Genomic DNA, 18,329 nt, shown 5'->3' on the forward strand with positions numbered 1-18,329 from the left:
CTTTCCAGTTACATGTCTAAGAGCCTATTTGGCCTGGCAACAGAAAGAATCAAGTATATTTCTTCCTGGTTTTAAAATAATGCAAAATCTTGTGATTCCACAGAACCTCTAGAAAATCAAAATTCTGGAGGAAGAATTGTTGCTGTCTTCTCACTGACTGTCCTGTTCAGCGCCTTATGAAGAAAAGGTTTTCAGCCTGCTTGAAAGGCAAATTTTAATCATCCCAATTCTTATTCTCACCTGGCCACTGAAAACTTCTATTCAGGAAAAGTGTTATTATGTGTAATAACTACTACCACTAAGAGGAAGAAGCTAGGCTCCACTGTTTGTGGATTCTCCCCAGTTTGATCAAACTGCATAAAACCCATTTTTCTTTTTTCCATCTTTTTTTGCCTATTTGTTATGCAGGCAAGTACATGAATCCAGCCAGCCAACATTCAGGCAAGGTTCATGGTTCAGGCTGCCAGAAGGAAGATTCCAAATGAGCAGTATGGTTCTAAAATTATAACCAATATCCCTTAAATGAATCGCCAGGTACATTTTACAGGATCAGCATATTTTTGTAAAGAACCAGTATGTAACTTTATTTTTTGGCTTTTATCATATTTCTTGGCACACAGTAGGTATTTAATAAATTCTTCCTTCCTGGATTAAACTGACCAGGACTTCAGTTGGAGAGTATTTTGTACAAATCTTAAAATTTCCGTATCTAAGTTATGTCAACTGTGACATATATTGAATTCAAAGCATTTAAAGAACTGAATTCATTGTAAGAAGAGAACAAAGGGGTCTTAATTTTCCAGGTGGGTGTGTGAGAATAAGTGATAAGTAGAGGCAGAAAAGCAGACTGAGAAAAGGGTTTCTCTCCAACTACCAGGAGAGGCTCCCCCTTGTAGAATTCATTTCTGAAGACATTCCTATCCCTGCTTAAATAAGCATGTTAGTAAAATTCAACAAGCCACCACATTCAGAAATGTGAATCCTCAGAAGGAATCCACAAATTAGAAGTTGAGGACATATCTGGGTTAGAAGAAAATAATGTCTGTAGATTTGTCAAAATTGTACAATTCCATGCAGTAAAATTCAAAGAAACAGGCACCACAATGGTTTCTCTGATGCACACAGCCAGGAAAGTCTTTTCTACATGCTGAAACATTTGCCCATATAGGAGTCAGAATTCAAGAAACCTTCTGGCTAAAGGGCTGAAGGGTAGTGAGACTGTACCTGGTTAGCCAACCCCAGGACCCCAGCAGGAACCTGGGAACCCTGAAGGTAAAGCAATAGTCCTCAAACTGGAAATTAATGTAAGTCACCTGGGACATTTTAAAAACTAACAATTCCTCACCTCCTCAACTGAAATTTTGACTTGCTAACTGAAGCTTACTCTGAGCCCCACCAAACCAGGGCACTTAGGGTTCAGTGGAGGCTATTTTTGTACTAAGTACTCAAGGAAGTCAGACCATGAACTCCAAAGAAGGAATTGCACAGATTTGGGTCCTCAATCCCCACATCTCTGCAGTGATGGACTCTTGGACTAGGCAGGGGAGCAGCTCCCTGCGACATATGACATTGCACAAGGTTAGTCTTGGTATCTACAGTGTGCTCTGTGGTTGAGGTTGGCACTACTACTGGACAGAGTGGGGCAGTGAGAAGACACAATGCAAAACCCCAAATCCCAGTCAAGGGAGTGCTTGGGAGTCACAACTGGGACTATTGGCTGTTGACTCTTATTAGTAATGATTTTGCCCTTAATACTCAGTTTTAAAGATTTTTAACTATCCGTAGCTCACCAGCTGGAGAATTATCCTGATTGCATAAATTTGATATAGCAATTTCAAAGGGTAGAATCTGTTAGTCTAAACGCAAAAGTTACTGGATTCCATAAAACTCTCAAATTCCATATTCAAAATGTTAAAAGGCAATCAAGCATGAAATTGAAAAAAGTTTTTGTTCACAAACTTGTTCACATGAATAACCAAAATTTTGTAACTGTCAAAACTTCTGTTGGCAGGGGTCCTCCTCCTGCCCCAGCCCTGGACCTAGTGTAGTCCACTCCCCCCAGGATGCCATGGCCTCCTGGCTCGGCGAGGGGCCCAGAGGCTGAGCAGTTCCCAGAGACCTCCTAGCTGAAGGATGCCGCTGCCGAGGAACTGTCCTCCTGTCTCAGCCACACCCTCAGCTTCACCAGCGCTGAGCACCACAAGGAGGCCCGCCTGGACTCCCAGGGACAGACATCGCGAGAAGACAGAACAGACTCCCCCACCTGATGGGCAGCGAGGCAGTCAATTCCTAGCCCCGGAGCTATAGGATTTCTGGAAGAAATCCCAATACACTCTGGTATCCCGGCAGCTGCTCTTTGAGGTGACCAGCACCAGTGTTGTCAAGGACCCTCCCTCTTACTCTATACCCTCGCCATCATGTATCCAGGGCCACCAGATCGCCAGCCAGCCCAGATCTCTTGCAGCTACTCAGACTTTAAGCAGCTGCACCGAAACCTGCAGCTGAAGTTCTGGGGCCAATGGATGCCGTCTCCTTCCCCCGTGAGCGCCCGCGCCAGAATTTTACCGTAGAGACGATTGCCCGCCTTAGCAGAGCCTTTGGATAGTTTTTTGGGCCACCTACAAGCCGTGCCTGAACTATGCCATACCCCAGACCTGCAGGACTTCTTCGTGCTGCCAAAGCTGCAGCAGGCACAGAGCCTCACCTATACTGGCTTCTATCGTGAGGCCCTGGCACTCTGGGCCAATGCCTGACAGCTGCAGACCCAGCTGGATGCCCTCCTGGGGCCCAGACCGTTCTCTGCTGACCCTAGCTGGGCTGGCTGTGTGCCACCAGGAGCTGGAGGACCCTGTGGAGGCCTGGGCCTGCTGTGAGAAGGCCCTGCAGGTGTTGGGAGAAAAGAGCCCCCATTCTTTCCTGGCACCCTTCCTAGAGGCCCATGTCCAACTCCCCTGGTGCCTAGGTCTGGACAAATGCCACTCAGAGTCCCTGCTCCAGGCCCCTATGCCATCCCCCAGTCTCAAAGAATTGCTGCTCATCAAGGAGGTGCTGGGATAACCCTCACCTAGCCTTAAAGCCACTGTGGGGAGAAGGGCTGCCCCAGAATTTGGGGAGCAGGGGACTGAAGAGGAGGACATGGAAAGCAGCTAGAAGGCCGCAGGGTCACTGAGAACCCCCAGAAGTTCCACAGAGAATTTGCAGTGGACAGAAGAAATTTTGTTTTGACTTGGGCTGAGGACAAGCTTTGGCTGGGGATTGGTACCCAGGGAATGGTACAAGGAGGAAGTCTGACACAGTCCCTCTAGCTTATTCACAGCCAGGGGCCATTGCCCAGGTCAGGATTAATGTGTTCTTTTCCATGGGCCTCTAAGCCATCAAGTCAGCCTGACTGAAGTCTTGCACTTGAGAGCCAGAGGAAGGGCTGTAGTTCTGGCCCAAGGAAATTAAAAACCAGCCACTCCAGGGGAAAAAAAAAGAATTCTGTTAATTATGGTACAATAGAAGCCCAAACACATTTCAAAAGTGCATATGTATATTTGTGTGTGTGTGTGTGTGTGTGTGTATGTATATACATATATATGTGTGTGTGTATCTAGTAAATGCTAAATTAACTGTTAATTATGATTGTAATCATGTTGATTTAATCATTCCACATTATAAATATTGTACCCTATAAATGTATACAGTTATTATTTGTCAATTAAAAATAATATTATTTTAGTTTTTTGTTTTTTTTTGTCACTGTGACCAAAGTACCTGACAACAACTACTTAGAGAAGTAAACATTTATTTTGGCTCATAGTTTTAGAGGTTCAGTCCATGATTAGCCAATTCCATAACTCTGGGCCCAAGGTGAGGCAGAGCATCATGGTGGTGGAAGGCATAGCAGAGGAAAGCAGCTCAAGACTTGACAGCAGGTAGGAGAGGGAGAGAAAGCATATTTCCTTTCCCAGGGATAAAACATAAACCCCAAAGTCATGGCCCCAGTAACTTACTTCCTTCAGCCACACCCTAACTGCTGCCTGCAGTCACCACCCAATTAATCCCATCAGTGGGTTAATCCATTTATTAGATTACAATCCTCATACTGTAATCATTTCACCTGTAAACATCCTTGCATTGCCTCACACATGCACTTTTGGGAGTCACTTCAGATCTAAACCATAACAAATATTAATTTTTAAAATCATAGTTTTATTCTATAAATGTTGCTTCCAAATGCTACCTCATAGAGCAACATATTTATTGTGTGAATAAATAATCTATTTTGAATAAACTTTAAACAAAAATTTTACCCTGCAATACCTCAGTTTTCTCCAGTGAAAATAGAGGGAAAATTATTTAATTTCTTCTCTCTTATATTATTGTAGAAATACTGGAAAATTGCCTCACAAAGTTTTTAAAATGTCAAAAAGACCTAAAAGAGTTCAGGTGGTCATTTATGTGGAGGGACATTTTTCTAAATGACCATATCACTTTAAATACAAGAATTTAACAACTGTACTATCATATCTGGTTCATAAATTTATAACAACTTGAATTTTCAGGACAAGGCAAAGGTTGCATGAGAATTTATTTTCATTTTTATTATCTTAGAATGAATGTTTGGTAATTTGAGCATTTTGATTGAGGAGAATCAAAGCAATATAAAAAACATTCCAAAGCTAGACTCCCTATTAAGCTAGAGACTCCCTACTTTATAATAAAATAGGGAAAAAAATGCCATTGCCAAGATATAGGTATTTGGTGTTTCAAATAATCAACTAGAATGTTCTAAAACTGCCCATATAAATTTTCTTGCATTGTTTTGTGATATAGATGTACTTCTGTCTGTTGCTTCCTCCCTGTCTCCCTGCCTCCTTCCTTCCACTTTGAGAAAACCAGGAACAGTTCCCTGCTAAATATGGGCATGTTCCTGGAGAACAGACTCCTGTCTGAGGAGCTCCATCTGGGAAGGCTCTTGTTTCTAATGAAGCATATGATTTTCCTCAGGGCTGTGTCTTGTGGTCACAGTCTCTTCATGGAAGGAAAAACTGGATTTGGGGCTATGATATGGTTTTATGTCAGCTGCTCAGAGCAAGTGCAATCAATCCATTCCTAGCAAGAATATTTATAAATGAATCCGTCATAAAATATCATTTCTTTTTCAACCAAAATGGGACAGTAATTTCTTTGATGTATTCAAGAAATGCATAAAAATTACATAAAGAAAAAAGGAAGAATTTTACTTTATTTTCAGAATTTGGATTCATATGATACTGAAATTTTTAATGTAACTAATTTATGGGAAATTATTTCTAGTTTAATACACTGGGTTGTTGTCAAAACAACCTTAGTTTTCTGACTCTTCTACCATCTAGCCAACAGGCAGAGTGGGAGGATTCAGGGTATTTCACCAATCGGCCACAAGATTCTCTGTTTCTGATTTTCCCTAGAATGCTTCTGCTCCTGCTATGTAGTACCCCTGAAGACATCAGAATCTCATTATAGCTCACCTATTTAATGAAATGTTTACCTGAAATTATTTAAATAGTAAGAAAACTTGAGTGTCTGCCTGAAAAATTTCCATGAAACAATCACTTCCTTTAGACAGGTGTACACATGCTTGTAATCCAAGGAGCTCAGGAGGCTGAGGTCGGAGAATTGGACCACGCCTATCTTTTGTACTCATTTTCTTAGTTGTATTTTTGGAGCTGTAGTTTTTTCTTCCTGTCACCATTATATTTTCTGCCTTCTGCATATTCTACGTGTTAATTTACTCAGTCAACACGTTTTAAAAAATTACAGAACATTTGCTATATTCTAATAAGTCAATATGCAGGTGGGAATTATTATTTGGATAAACCTAATTATTTTCACTTTTGTTTAAGAAGACAAAGACCTAATATTTTTGTTATTAATTTTATACCATTATATTATTAATTGGATATACTAATATTGTTGCTCAATAGTAGATGATAATACACTTATTTTTCTTCTTTGCTCCTCCTATGTAAGCATCTCAACTATCTATTTGCCTTGCCAAAATAAGCCCAAAGGATAAATTTATTGAGAGAGATTTGGAAGAACCAGTTTACTCCAACAAAATGTATTCTTTGCTATTTCAAAGGCACTGCTAAAAATGAAATGGCAAGTGCCTGGGAGTAAATATTTGATAAACATCCAAATAATTTGTCACTTTTTCAGTTTTTTTTAAATTTAGTTGCAGATGGACACCATACCTTTATTTTATTTATTTACTTTTATGTGGTGCTGAGAATCAAACCCAGTGCCTCACATGTGCTATGCAAGCACTCCACCACTAAGCCTCAATCCCAGCCCCAACTTTTTCAGTTTTTGTCCAAACTCATGAAAAAAATAAAAATAAATTGCAATGGTAATATTGAGAGTCACTTAATTTGTTAATGTTTTTAATGGAAACTTAATTTACCAAATTGTAATCCCACAGGTCAATTAATTGTACCACAGAGTAAGTAGAAAGGGAAAGACTGTCTGAATTTTCATCCATATCTGTATGCATCTGTGTGTGCAAGTGCTCAGGAATTATGAAGGAGTTTACACTGTATGTAAGGCATGGCCCCAGGTGCTGGGGAGACATAACTATGAATATGGATGGTGGCAGAAACTGGGCTTGTCAGAGGTGCCTGAGCTGTAAGAAGACATACTGGAAAACCTACCAAGGTGGAACAGCAACTCAGAACCATAGAGGAGGGAATAGAGATCCCACAGAAGGAACACACACCAAACCATAGGAAGGCAAGATGTTCCAAGAGTCCACTGGGGGTGGGGTGGGTACAGTCTTGTGAAGGGATGCCAGTGTGGCTGGGTGGTTGTGGTTGAGGCCAGGCTGGGAGCAGTGGTAAAGAGAAGGGGCCTTTCAGGGAATGTGAGGGTGTTTCATGTGATGTGAATGAACATATGAGTCCTGCCCAGGAAAGTAAGGTCATCAGGTAAGTAACCTTTAGCAAGATTACTGTAGCAACAGGATGGCAAACGGATTAAGAGATGAGTTAGAGACAGGGAAACAATGAAGACAACAGTGTAAGTACCAGAGATATGGAGAGACTGAACAAGCCTGTGACAAGATGACTGAAGAAAACCAGAGCAAATTCAGGAGATAGAACTCTACCTCATCCTTCAGCATCAGTCAGTGTTGTTCTCTCTAGGGACCCACATCAATGTCTCCATGCACATTCAAGTGAAGATGGCATCCCTGTAACAGAGATACATTCACCTAGAGGCTTACACTCACTAGCCTATCAGGAATGTTGCAGGATCCATGTTGGTGGCCAGACATCATATATTGTACAAGACTTGAAAAAAAAATTCAGATAACAAGCAGCACATGTACCCAGGGTTTATTATCCTGACACAGACTCCTGGACAATGTCCTGGAGAGTTCCTTTCAGCTCATAGAAAATATGTGAAGCTGAAAGAAGATTTAAGCTGCTTATGACAAGTTGATTCAAACAGCTAAAATCTGAGGGATTTTATTATTTACAGAGATATGATATTCTAGAAAATCAAAATAGAGCAATATGCTATAGTAAGACTTTCTGACTTTGTTCAGACTTCTTTTTAACATCCCTATTTTGTAATATTGTCATAATAGCACATTACTAGTGAAAATATTTCTGATAATGTAAATACCTAGTGCCAATACTTTGCCCTAAGATATTGTTTATTATTCTACACAAGGTCGTGGACCAAGACTATGTTTCTGATTTTATTCTTTAAGTCAATAGGAGCTAAATTAGCTAAAATTCATTGAGAACTTACTTCTAGGTTCCAGGCACGAGATTATTTATATATATCTCCTTTATACTAATTCTATTAGGTAGGTTACTTGTATTACCTATAGTTTCAGAGATGAGGAAACAGACACAGAGAGGAAAAATAAGTTACCTGAGATTACACAGATGGTGTGAACCTGTGGAACCAGGCATCTGCTTACATCCACACTACTCCTATCAGAAAGTGTGATTCATCATGTTAGCACATCATGAAATTGCTGCTGGAATCATCTCTATAGCCTCCATTATACCCCATCTATGGAATTCTGAAAATTAAATTAGAAAGCATCTTCATTTCAAAATAGAAATACTTTCTAAGCAATATCATCAGCATGTTATGGTGTTGGAGTAATGGTTTTGTTGAAAATGACCAGCCAGGAACAGACTCATAATCCCTCAGCACAGAACAGCAGTGTGGAGTCTACAAGCATAATGGGAACTTCCTTTTGCTCTGACTGGTTAATGGAAAGTCTGTTATTTCCAATCCCAGAGGCAATCATAGCCCAAGTAAATATAGCCTCCTGGGTATCAAGGAGTGAAATGGATACAATGACCATGCTGAAATGTAATAACCCTCATCCACCTGCACATCCCCTGCCCTGCATTTTCCTTTCTGGTCCCCAGTCCCACCTTGGTTTTTTTCAGGCTTTGTACATCTTGTATTAGATGCTGCTTTGAGTACCAACTAGATACTGCAAACCAAGCTTCTGGATAACTATGGTTACACACTGCTCCCAGACACCCTTACCACACTGAGTAGAATCTAGCCTGGCTTAGATCCAATTTGGAGTCTCAGGTCCCTGGTTACAATATTTTTGCCTAATACTATCCTAAGTCCTTCTCTTTCTGCTCTTTGGTGTTGGGGTGGTTTTCTTTCTTTTTTTTAAAAGCATTTCTTAGAGAGAGAGAGAGAGAGAGAGAGAGAGAGAGAGAGAGAGAGAGAGAGAATTTTTAATATTTATTTTTTTTTAGTTTTCGGTGGACACAACATCGTTGTTTGTATGTGGTGCTGAGGATCAAACCCGGGCCACACGCATGCCAGGCAGGCGCACTACCGCTTGAGCCACATCCCCAGCCCTGGGGAGGTTTTCTTGACACTGTTCTTTCTCAGCTCCACTTCAGGTGCTCCTTCACCATTAGTAACATGTGCCATGATTCTTAGGAATGCTTTGGACTAGAAATTAGGCCATGCATTTCACTACTAAAAAGGAAATGAATCACTCAAAATTAGCCATCTGACCAATAGGTCAACAGTTGAAAGCTCAACTACAAAATATTTCAACTACAAAATATTTATGAAATTCACATGGGAATTCTGCATTTCCCACACATTTTCAAATAGCATATTTAAATATATAGTCATATGTTGCTTTATGATGGGCCACATTATAGGAGGTGAATCCTTAGGTGATTTTTTATCATTGTGTCAACAACATTAAAAGTGTATTTACACAAACTTAGATGGTATAATAGGCTACCATACTCATAGGCTATATGGTATAGGCCACTGAGCCTTGGACACAAAGCTGTACAGCATGTTACTGTACTGAATACTGTAGGCAGTTGAAGCACAATTGTATCTGTATATTTCAACATAAAAAAGGCATGATAAAAATGCAAGACCATAGAACTTTTTAGTTCCATCATAATCTATGGGACTACTTTCATATATGCAGCTTTCATTGATGGGAATGTTATTATGGGGTGCACGACTATATTAGTTTCTTCAGGTATTGGGTAATTACTTACTGAGTACCATTAGTGGGCCACCACTGAGACAAAGACATGTGGTTCTGTTTCAGAAAGTTTAGAATCTGAGAAGCAGACACATAACCAAACATCTTTCACATGAAGCAGATAATCTGAAAACTAAATGCTTTTCATAACATATTAAATTATCTAATGAGTTGGTGCACTGTGATTTATTGTCAGGGTGATATAGATGAAGCATCTGGTCAAGGATCAGGTCACAATCAGTTCCTGGTTCTATCACTAGTCAGTTGGAAGGACATAACCTCCTGTCAAGATTGTTAGGCCTGGCTGGGGTTATGGCTTAGTGGTAGAAGCATGTGTGAAGCACTGTGTTCAATATTCAGCACAACATAAAAAAACCAAATAAATAAAATAAAGATATAGTGTCTATCTACAACTAAAAAAAATACTGAACATCTCACATATGAGAAAAAAGATTGTTAGGTCTGTCCAGATTATTAGGTAAGACCAGTCTTGCAACATGAGTGAAAAAATGAAAATGGTATTTGGGGAATTTACTTTGCAAATACATATTGAAAACTCACTATCTCCCAGATATTCTTTGGGGACAAACAAAACAAACATTAAGTCTGATTTCTTGGGACTTGATATGAGGGAATAAACAAATTAGTCCTTTGTGTTTCAAATGGCAATAAGGGCCAAAGTCTAAAATAAAGCATTTTCTCAGTGTGGTTGGGCAGTTTGACCTTGATCTTGGAGATGCCAAACAGTATTTTGCCTGAGGTCCAATCAAAGTAGTAAAGACAGAGCTGAAAAGAGGTTGACCCTGATGGCAAAATTTCATCACTTGGACCCAACTTTGAAATAAAGTGGTGTGATTTGTAAAAATAATTTGAGTCAAAGATTTCTTTTTGCTTAAGTCCATCTGGTCGGGTTTCCTATCTCTTATAGCTGGGAAAATGCTTGCTACTGTGATTAGAATACAGTTTGTAACTGAAAGGTACTTGGTGCTGCACTTCAAGTGAGTCAACCTCTGGAAAATCCATGTTGAAAGCTGATTGCCACTGTGTTGGGAGCAGGGCCTTGAAAAAGCTTAAGTTGTTAAGTTGTTAAGATTGGGGACCATCTTCCCCTCATAAGTGGGTTTTCTCCAGAGGATATTATTAAGAAGCAAAGCTGACCTCATATTTGGTCTCTTCTCCAGGAATACACTTGCCCTTCTACTTTTCTGCTATGTTATGATACAGCATAAGGCCCTCGCCAGATGTGGCCACCCAATCTTGGAATTTTAGGCCCAGAACTGTGAGTTAATAGACTTCATTCTTTATCACTTACCTAGTATTGGGTATTCTGTCACAGTAACAGAAGGACTAAGACACTAGCCGTATCCCTACTCTTAACATCTATATTTCTTGCTACTCTCTATATACCCATTTAGTCTTGAAAAGATTAAGATGAAGTAGTCACCATCTTACAACTCCAGATTACTGAAACTTGTAAATGGGATCACAGAGGAAAACCTCAAAAGGAGCAGATCTTAGGGGAAGCAGTGGGAGGAAGGGCACCCCTTTGGCTAGTCATATCCATGCAGTTCAAGCCAGATAATCCATGGTGTCACATCCAGTCCTCCTCCATCTGAGAACATGGTGGAGGAGGATGCCCATGAATGCTCCCTATAGTATCTCTGAGGCAGGGGGAGCCTGTTTAATTCTTTCCTAGAGAATAGGATTCTGGTTAGTGGTGTGTGTGTGTTTGTGCATGTGTATGTGTTTTTCATGTTGAGATGCATGCTATCTGACAGCTGTGCTTTCCCACTTTTTCCTGCTTCACTTATGGTGATGGTCACAAGAAAAATCCAGGAACTTAGAAGAAAAATCCAGGAACTTAGAAGAAAAATCAATGAAATCAATTATCAATAGTGACATCAATCTCTCAAAGATTGGGTTTTCAGATTTACAAATCTGCAATTCACCATGACAAAGAATAATAAATTACTGTGATCAGAAGTTTATCCTTATGATACAGAAAAATCAAGCCTTATACTACAGTTCAATAAAGATCATTTCACTTTATCCAGATGGTGTTTGACTCTGAAATCTGTTGACTGTATTGTCTTCTATAGCTGACATTTTATTTCCCATATTTTCCCTTATATTTTAAGAAAGGAAATAGTAATTCGTGGCTTGTTCTCTTAAACTTTCTTAAATAAACCTTAAACTCTAGTCAATGTGTCACCTTCTATCCCCAAATTTTGGGCTTCTTAGTCATCACTGTACATCTTACAGCATAAAAACATGTTCTGAACTGTCAAAGTTCACAAGCTGTTCTTATCAGAATATCCATGAACCAAAACAACACTGCAAAGATGCGTAAAATCCCAGACACAGAGTACCTCCCTAGATTTATGACATTACACCGCTATTTGTTTTTATTTTAATTTAGTACTACATTAAGTGCAGCAATTTTCTTATACTCAAGTTTTAGAACATAGAGAGTTTAGCAAATATAAAGCCATACAACAAATGCTCAACTCTGATACTCTCCAAACATCTGAAGGAAGGTCTACAGATACATACTATTTTTCTTAAGCCAGCCAACTCTGAGACAACAATAGTCAATAGCTATCAAAATATTTTCTTCCACAAGATATTTGATTTAAAATATTTTCTTTGAACTGAATCTAATTATTGATTTGTTTTTGCTAATTGCATTCTTATAATTGCTTTATCTCTTGTTCTATAACCTGTAGCCCACCAGGCATTCCCTGGGGTAGTGCTGTGTTCACCAGAATCAGGAGGAGCACTGTGTTGGACACTTGTACACTAATGTGCCAGGATACAGAGAAGGCACCTCAGGCAAGTGAAGGCCACATTTCAACTGGTTGGGGGCAGATGGTGGATCTTTATTGCTCATAGACTCAGAAACCCAGAATAGAGAATGTCCCTTTTGCATGGTAGCAAGTAAGAAACAACTACATTCCATATAAGTGGATTCTGCTCCAATCACCTTTGTCTTTCTTGTCCCTGTGGACTACAGCAATTTTCTCCACAGAGCTCTCTACCCATCACCTCTTCAGGACACACAGACAGACACAGAGGTGCACAGGTGCACAGATGCACAGCAGAATCCCCAAGAAGGATCCCACTGGCAACTGGACCTGAACTCAGAACCCAGCCTGAGAGCCATTTACTGACTGTGGGGTGGCACACTGGGCTTGCGAGTTCCTGGAAGAGCCACAGTTAAACTTAGTTTGCATATCATTGTACCAACTGTCAAAATAAGTGGTCCCAGAAGTTCTCAGTTTTTGTTTTGTTTTGTTTTGTTTTCTGCCTAGACCAACCAATAAACTAGAAGCTACAAATCTCCCCTTTTATCTTGAATTCTTTCTTATCTTGAATTCTCCTGTTGACATCAGTGATGGTTTTACTACTTTGCCCATTAGTTCACCACTCCTAGAAATGCTGTATTCAGTTTAACTTTACCAAGCTCTTAGGCCACCCAAGGATTTATTGATGCTAACAAAATAAATGAGTTCCTTAAAAGTCTTGAGTCCTGCAGGCAGCACCTAATTTAACAACATCAGGAAGCAGGTCGCCCTGCACGACTCCAACCAGTGGATCTACTGCTTGCTTACATGTTAGAGAAATTCTCTCTTAGGTCTTGAACACCCCAAGAAATGAGAGTTACAAAGGAGCATGTGGGGACCTTCAACCTCAGCCAGAGTTCCAGGGACCACACAGGGCTATGAAATCATGACAGAAGATCCCAAACAAGGTCCACCAGCCCCAGGAATCAAGATATTACAAATTCCTTCTTCAGAGAAGATAAACAATAAGTCAGGTGATGGAACCACAAACCACACAGTTTCTGAAAGCCACATCCTAAAAAAAAAAAAAAAGTTTCATAAATTTAAATATCTGACATTCATAGTATTCTCCCAAAAGAAATAAAAAAATATTATATTTGTTAGTCAAATCCCAAACTTTTTCCAGGTTTCTCTTCAAGAGTTAAATATAACTAATAGTCCTTCTGTGTACTTCATTCTGAAGTATGACCAAATAAAAATTTTTTAAAAGTCATAGCTCAGATAAGATATATATTATACTTCTTTAAAAGTTGTGGCTTTCACACCAATGTTTACAGCAGCACAATTCACAATAGCTAAACTGTGGAGCCAACCTAATATCCTTCAGTGGATGAATGGATTAAAAAATGTGGCATATATACACAATGGAACTTTACTCAGCAATAAGAAAGAACAAAATCATGGCATTTGCAGGTAAATGGATGGCGTTGGAGAAAATAATGCTAAGTGAAGTTAGCCAATCCCCAAAAAACAAATGCTGAATGTTTTCTCTGATATAAGGAGGTTGACTCATGGTGGGGTAGGTAGGGAGAGCATGGGAGGATTAGATTAATTCTAGATAGGGAAGAGGGGTGGGAGGGAAAGGGAGGGGGCAGGGGATTAGCAAGGATGGTGGAATGTGATGGACATCATTATCCAAAGTATATGTATGAAGACTTGAATTGTGTGTCAACATACTTTATATACAAACAGTGATATGAAAAATTGGTATATATGTGTATTAAAAATTGTAATGCAAAAAAACAAAGTACATGTATAAAGGCATAAATTGGAGTGAACATACTTTATATACAGAGATACGAAAAATTGTGCTCTATCTGTGTAATAAGAATTGTAGGGCTGGGGATGTGGCTCAATCGGTATCATGCTCGCCTGGCATGCGCGCGGCCTTGGGTTCGATCCTCATCACCACGTACAAATAAAGATGTTGTATCTGCTGAAAAGTAAAAAATAAATATTAAAAAATTCTCTCTCACTCTCTCTCTCAAAAAAAAAAAAAAGAATTGTAATGCATTCCACTGCTGTCATGTATTTAAAACAAATAATAATAAAATAAAAAAGTTGTGGCTTATAGCTTTGGAGGAAATGTGAATGTGGTTTTTAAACAACTGGTCTAATAATATAATAATTACTTCGTTTCTAATTCAAAGTACTTAAAAATGACTACTGTTTTATGCTTCAGTTATTTTAGTACATTGAAAATACTCATTTTCAGGAATCTAAGGAAAATATTTTTACCTCCTATGGCAAACTGGCTGTTTTATTATTGAAAACTAATTTTTTCATTAACAAGAAAGGAAACACAGTAGAAAGCAACAATTTAACACTTATCATTACACAATGCCTGTGTACACCTGCCAGGTATATACAATACTTACATCAAATCACTGTTCGTAAGCTTTATAGTTTGCCAAACATTCTTCTTCCAAACTCCAAACTCAAATGCCAACCAAAACACTGATCCCTGATCTGAGGTCATTTCCCCAACATGTTTGCTTGTGTCAAGAACAGCTTCCCATTTACTTGTTATGTGGGTACCAGCTCTCACAAGTAGCCTTCCTACACCAAGTTGATTTAACTTGGAACATGGAACTCTCCAGGCAAACATCAAGCATGCTACTGAAACAAGAAGAGCCTGACTCAGTTACAATATCAGCAAGGAGCTTAGTTGCTATTAGCCAAGGTGAACACTGTTCTTTAGAGTGACAATCAATCTATGAGCACCGGATGAGCAATTCACCCTCTTCTTCCTCTAAAATTCCCTGAAATTATTAAAGAAATGGTAGATTCACAGGGAAAATGATGAAATAGAGAGCTACCTCCTTCCTCCACTTGTGCCTCCCATTTGGAAGTAAAGGAAATGATAACTCTTATAAAGAAAACAGAACTCTAACTCAGAATCCTGTGTTCAGATATCCTCTGGAGTTCCTTTGAGAGAACAGCTGCACATAAAACACTTTCATTTTGACTAAGAACAGAGAATTTGAGAGGGCACCCCAGATAATTGTTCACATTTTTAAAAATATCAGATTCTATGTTATATTTTGTAGGTTGTAGATCATTCAACTTAAACTAAAAAACAAAACACCACACAAGCACATGCTACTGGCTGTGAGAAACAATTTTCACCCTGTGCAGAATAGCAGAATAATTCTTTTGACTTATTGCCTATATTTTAAACCATCTTGTCAAAATATGCATAATCCCTAAGAGGACACATGCTTTAAGCAAGTCCTGTTCTATGAGAGCTTGTCTTAGGACCAGTATTGGCTCTATGGGGAAGATTATTTATACATTTTTAAAATTTACATGCAATTCTCATTACTTTCATGTTGATGCTTAAGAACATTTCAGCTTAGTCATAAAGCTTACAGGAAAGGATTATTTGAGTTCTTAAAGCACTTCTTAGGAAAACGAAGGTTGGCTATCAAAAGGGTTGAGCAACACTGAGGTCCATGGCTTCTTACTGAAACCTGAAATCCTACCCTGTCTGAAAACTCTTCTTTGAAATTTCTCACACTCAGGAGGCTGAGGTAGGAGGATTGCAAGTTTGCAGCCAGCCTCTGCAAATCAGCCAGACACTAAACAACTTAGGAAGACTCTGTCTCAAAAATTAAAAAGGCCTGGGGATGTGGATCAGTGGTAAAGTGCCCTAGGGTTCAATCCCCAGCACAGTAAAATAAATAAATAAATAAATAAATAAATAAATAAATAAATAAATAAATAAATAAAATATCTTACAGAATGGGACAGAAACTAGAATACCTTTCTACATGACTAATAACCAATTTCAAGTACAAGTTTAAAGTGCCTTACTTGTACATATACACATATACAATTACTTCCCAAACAGGAAACAAATATTAACTTATCTAATTAGCTTATCTAATGAGATTAATAACATTTATTCACCATTATTTCTACTTCCACAAGTCAGACTATCAGAAAGGAAGCGCTGAGAAATTATCAAATGTACTTTTTCTAGTCTCTGTGGACCTTTAAAGCCACAAGTCATTTAAATATAATCTTGACATTTGAAGAACCATCAATAGCCATCTCTTCTCTGTGGGGATTGACCTTATTATCTAAAATGGTCATGGCATGTAAATTTATTTTTTAACATTTAGTTTGAGTATTTAAATATACCTAAGTAAAAAGAGGGCAATACATGAAAGCTAGTGTTGATATTTACAGAGTCAGCCAGAGAGCCACAGGGAGCTGAGCTTAGAAACACATTCACTGCAGGCAGGTGTACTGCCCCTCCCCACAGAGCACCTGCACTGTGATTCCTTAGCAAGAATGCTCAGGGTCAGAGCGGGCACCCCCTTGTGTTCCAGGGAATGCAATAGCAATGAAAAACAAAGAGTAAAACTGCTAACAACATCAACATCATGCAATTAAAACTAAGGAAAAAGGCAGCAAAGGTTTCTGAAGCCATATTTTCTCCAAGTAATAGTGACCTCCAGTGACTTACTTTATAAACTGCAGTTTAAATTCTTTTCTACAAGCAAATTTTTAATTTCTTAGCAAAATGACAAGTGCTTTCTTTCAGTACCCGAGAATTAGGTTTTATGTAAATGCCCTATTTTAATTTATTCCTGGAGGTGGTCACTTAATGCTAAGTTAATATTGTATCTGAATCACCAGTTAGCATTTGCAGGGACTGCACACAGATTACTGCCTTAAATGAGTGAATACTAAATTATCAATCTATGGGGCATGAATAAATATGAGTGGAAAGGATAAGTTTGTAATACTGTTCCTTCAGATTAACTTTCCTGATGATGTTTGAGCTGGACTCCTGTCCCCCAAATGTAAATCTGGATAACCAGCAGCAAGGTCAGTTTCCTAACATGCCTACCAGCACTTTCTTGAAAGGCTTACTAGTTTGTCTTCCTGTCCACACGGGAAAAGAAGAGAGACAGAGGGGACTTTCTGAAGAAAAGCCTCAAGGAAAGCCCTTATTCAGATTTTGATCTGAATGAAACTTTTAAAATTTTTGTTAATAACTGTCAGATTAAAATATCTTAAAGTCTGCTGAATAAGTTTAGCTAGCATCTCATAGCTTAACCCAGAACTGAGAAATTGATGTGGCTGAACTGAACCTACAAAATTTGTAAGCAGAACTTTTAATCACAAAACTCAACCATATGAACTTTTAAACGAAATCATGCTACGTCCATATATGAAAATACAAGACCAATTTTTACATATAATTATAATGCACTGATTTAAAAAAAAATAGAAAGGAGAGCAGTAGGGAAGAGGAAGGGAGCCAGGGGGAGGAAGAACGGGAGGGAAAGGGCAGGTACTGGGGAATGAGGTTGATCAAATTATGTTATGTATATGCATGAATATGTCACAGTTAATACCACTGTTATGTATAATTATAATGCACTAGTAAATACCATAAAAATTAATGAATCTGAATGGCAGACTATTTTTCCTTTAAGCAAAAGCCATTTCCTGGGGAGGGGTGGATACTTCTCTGAATATGCCAGAAAGATACAGTGCAGGGCTGGGATTGTGGCTCAGAGGTAGAGCACTCGCCTAGCACAGGCGGGACCCGGGTTCAGCACCACGTATTGTGTTGTGTCCATCTACACCTAAAAAGCTTGCTAGGAGGGTGCATTTGGTAATTAGAAAAAATGCTACAGGAGATAGATCTAGTGCAGTACCTGAATTCTCTGTTTTCTGGTCTGTCCCTTTGTGCAGAGCACCAACTGCATTCATCTAGGCTATAAAGGAGAGAGCTGGTTCTGTTGTTTCTTTTTCTCAAATAGTTCTTATGAAGTGCATTTATAATAAGATGGTATTAAGTGACCACAGTGGCATGCTCTTCTCACTACTTCATGAAGTTCACTCACCTTATCTCTCAGTATTCTTATGCTAATTTTAGGTTTTACTAGAACTTTAACTTTCTCAAAGAATTGGCAAACCAGCAGCTTAAGTTTGGG

The 18,329-nt window shown here is 38.9% G+C and overlaps 2 pseudogenes across 2 annotated transcripts in view; both read left to right on the forward strand.

The window, feature by feature from the left end:
* The first annotated feature begins 2,063 nt into the window (after positions 1 to 2,063).
* Positions 2,064 to 3,057, forward strand: LOC308631400 (sorting nexin-21-like; annotated as a pseudogene). Its single transcript has one exon. The product of its transcript is annotated as a sorting nexin-21-like (transcript).
* Positions 3,058 to 3,867: 810 nt separating this feature from the next.
* The window catches only part of LOC308631401 (uncharacterized protein CXorf38-like), a 31,253-nt pseudogene continuing 16,791 nt past the window's right edge, over positions 3,868 to 18,329 (forward strand). Inside the window, exon 1 of the transcript in view lies at positions 3,868 to 3,917. The product of the transcript in view is annotated as an uncharacterized protein CXorf38-like (transcript). The remainder of the gene's footprint in view (positions 3,918 to 18,329) is intronic.

This window comes from Spermophilus citellus (assembly GCF_964194105.1).
Source record: "Spermophilus citellus genome assembly, chromosome: 12".
Lineage (NCBI taxonomy): Eukaryota > Metazoa > Chordata > Mammalia > Rodentia > Sciuridae > Spermophilus > Spermophilus citellus.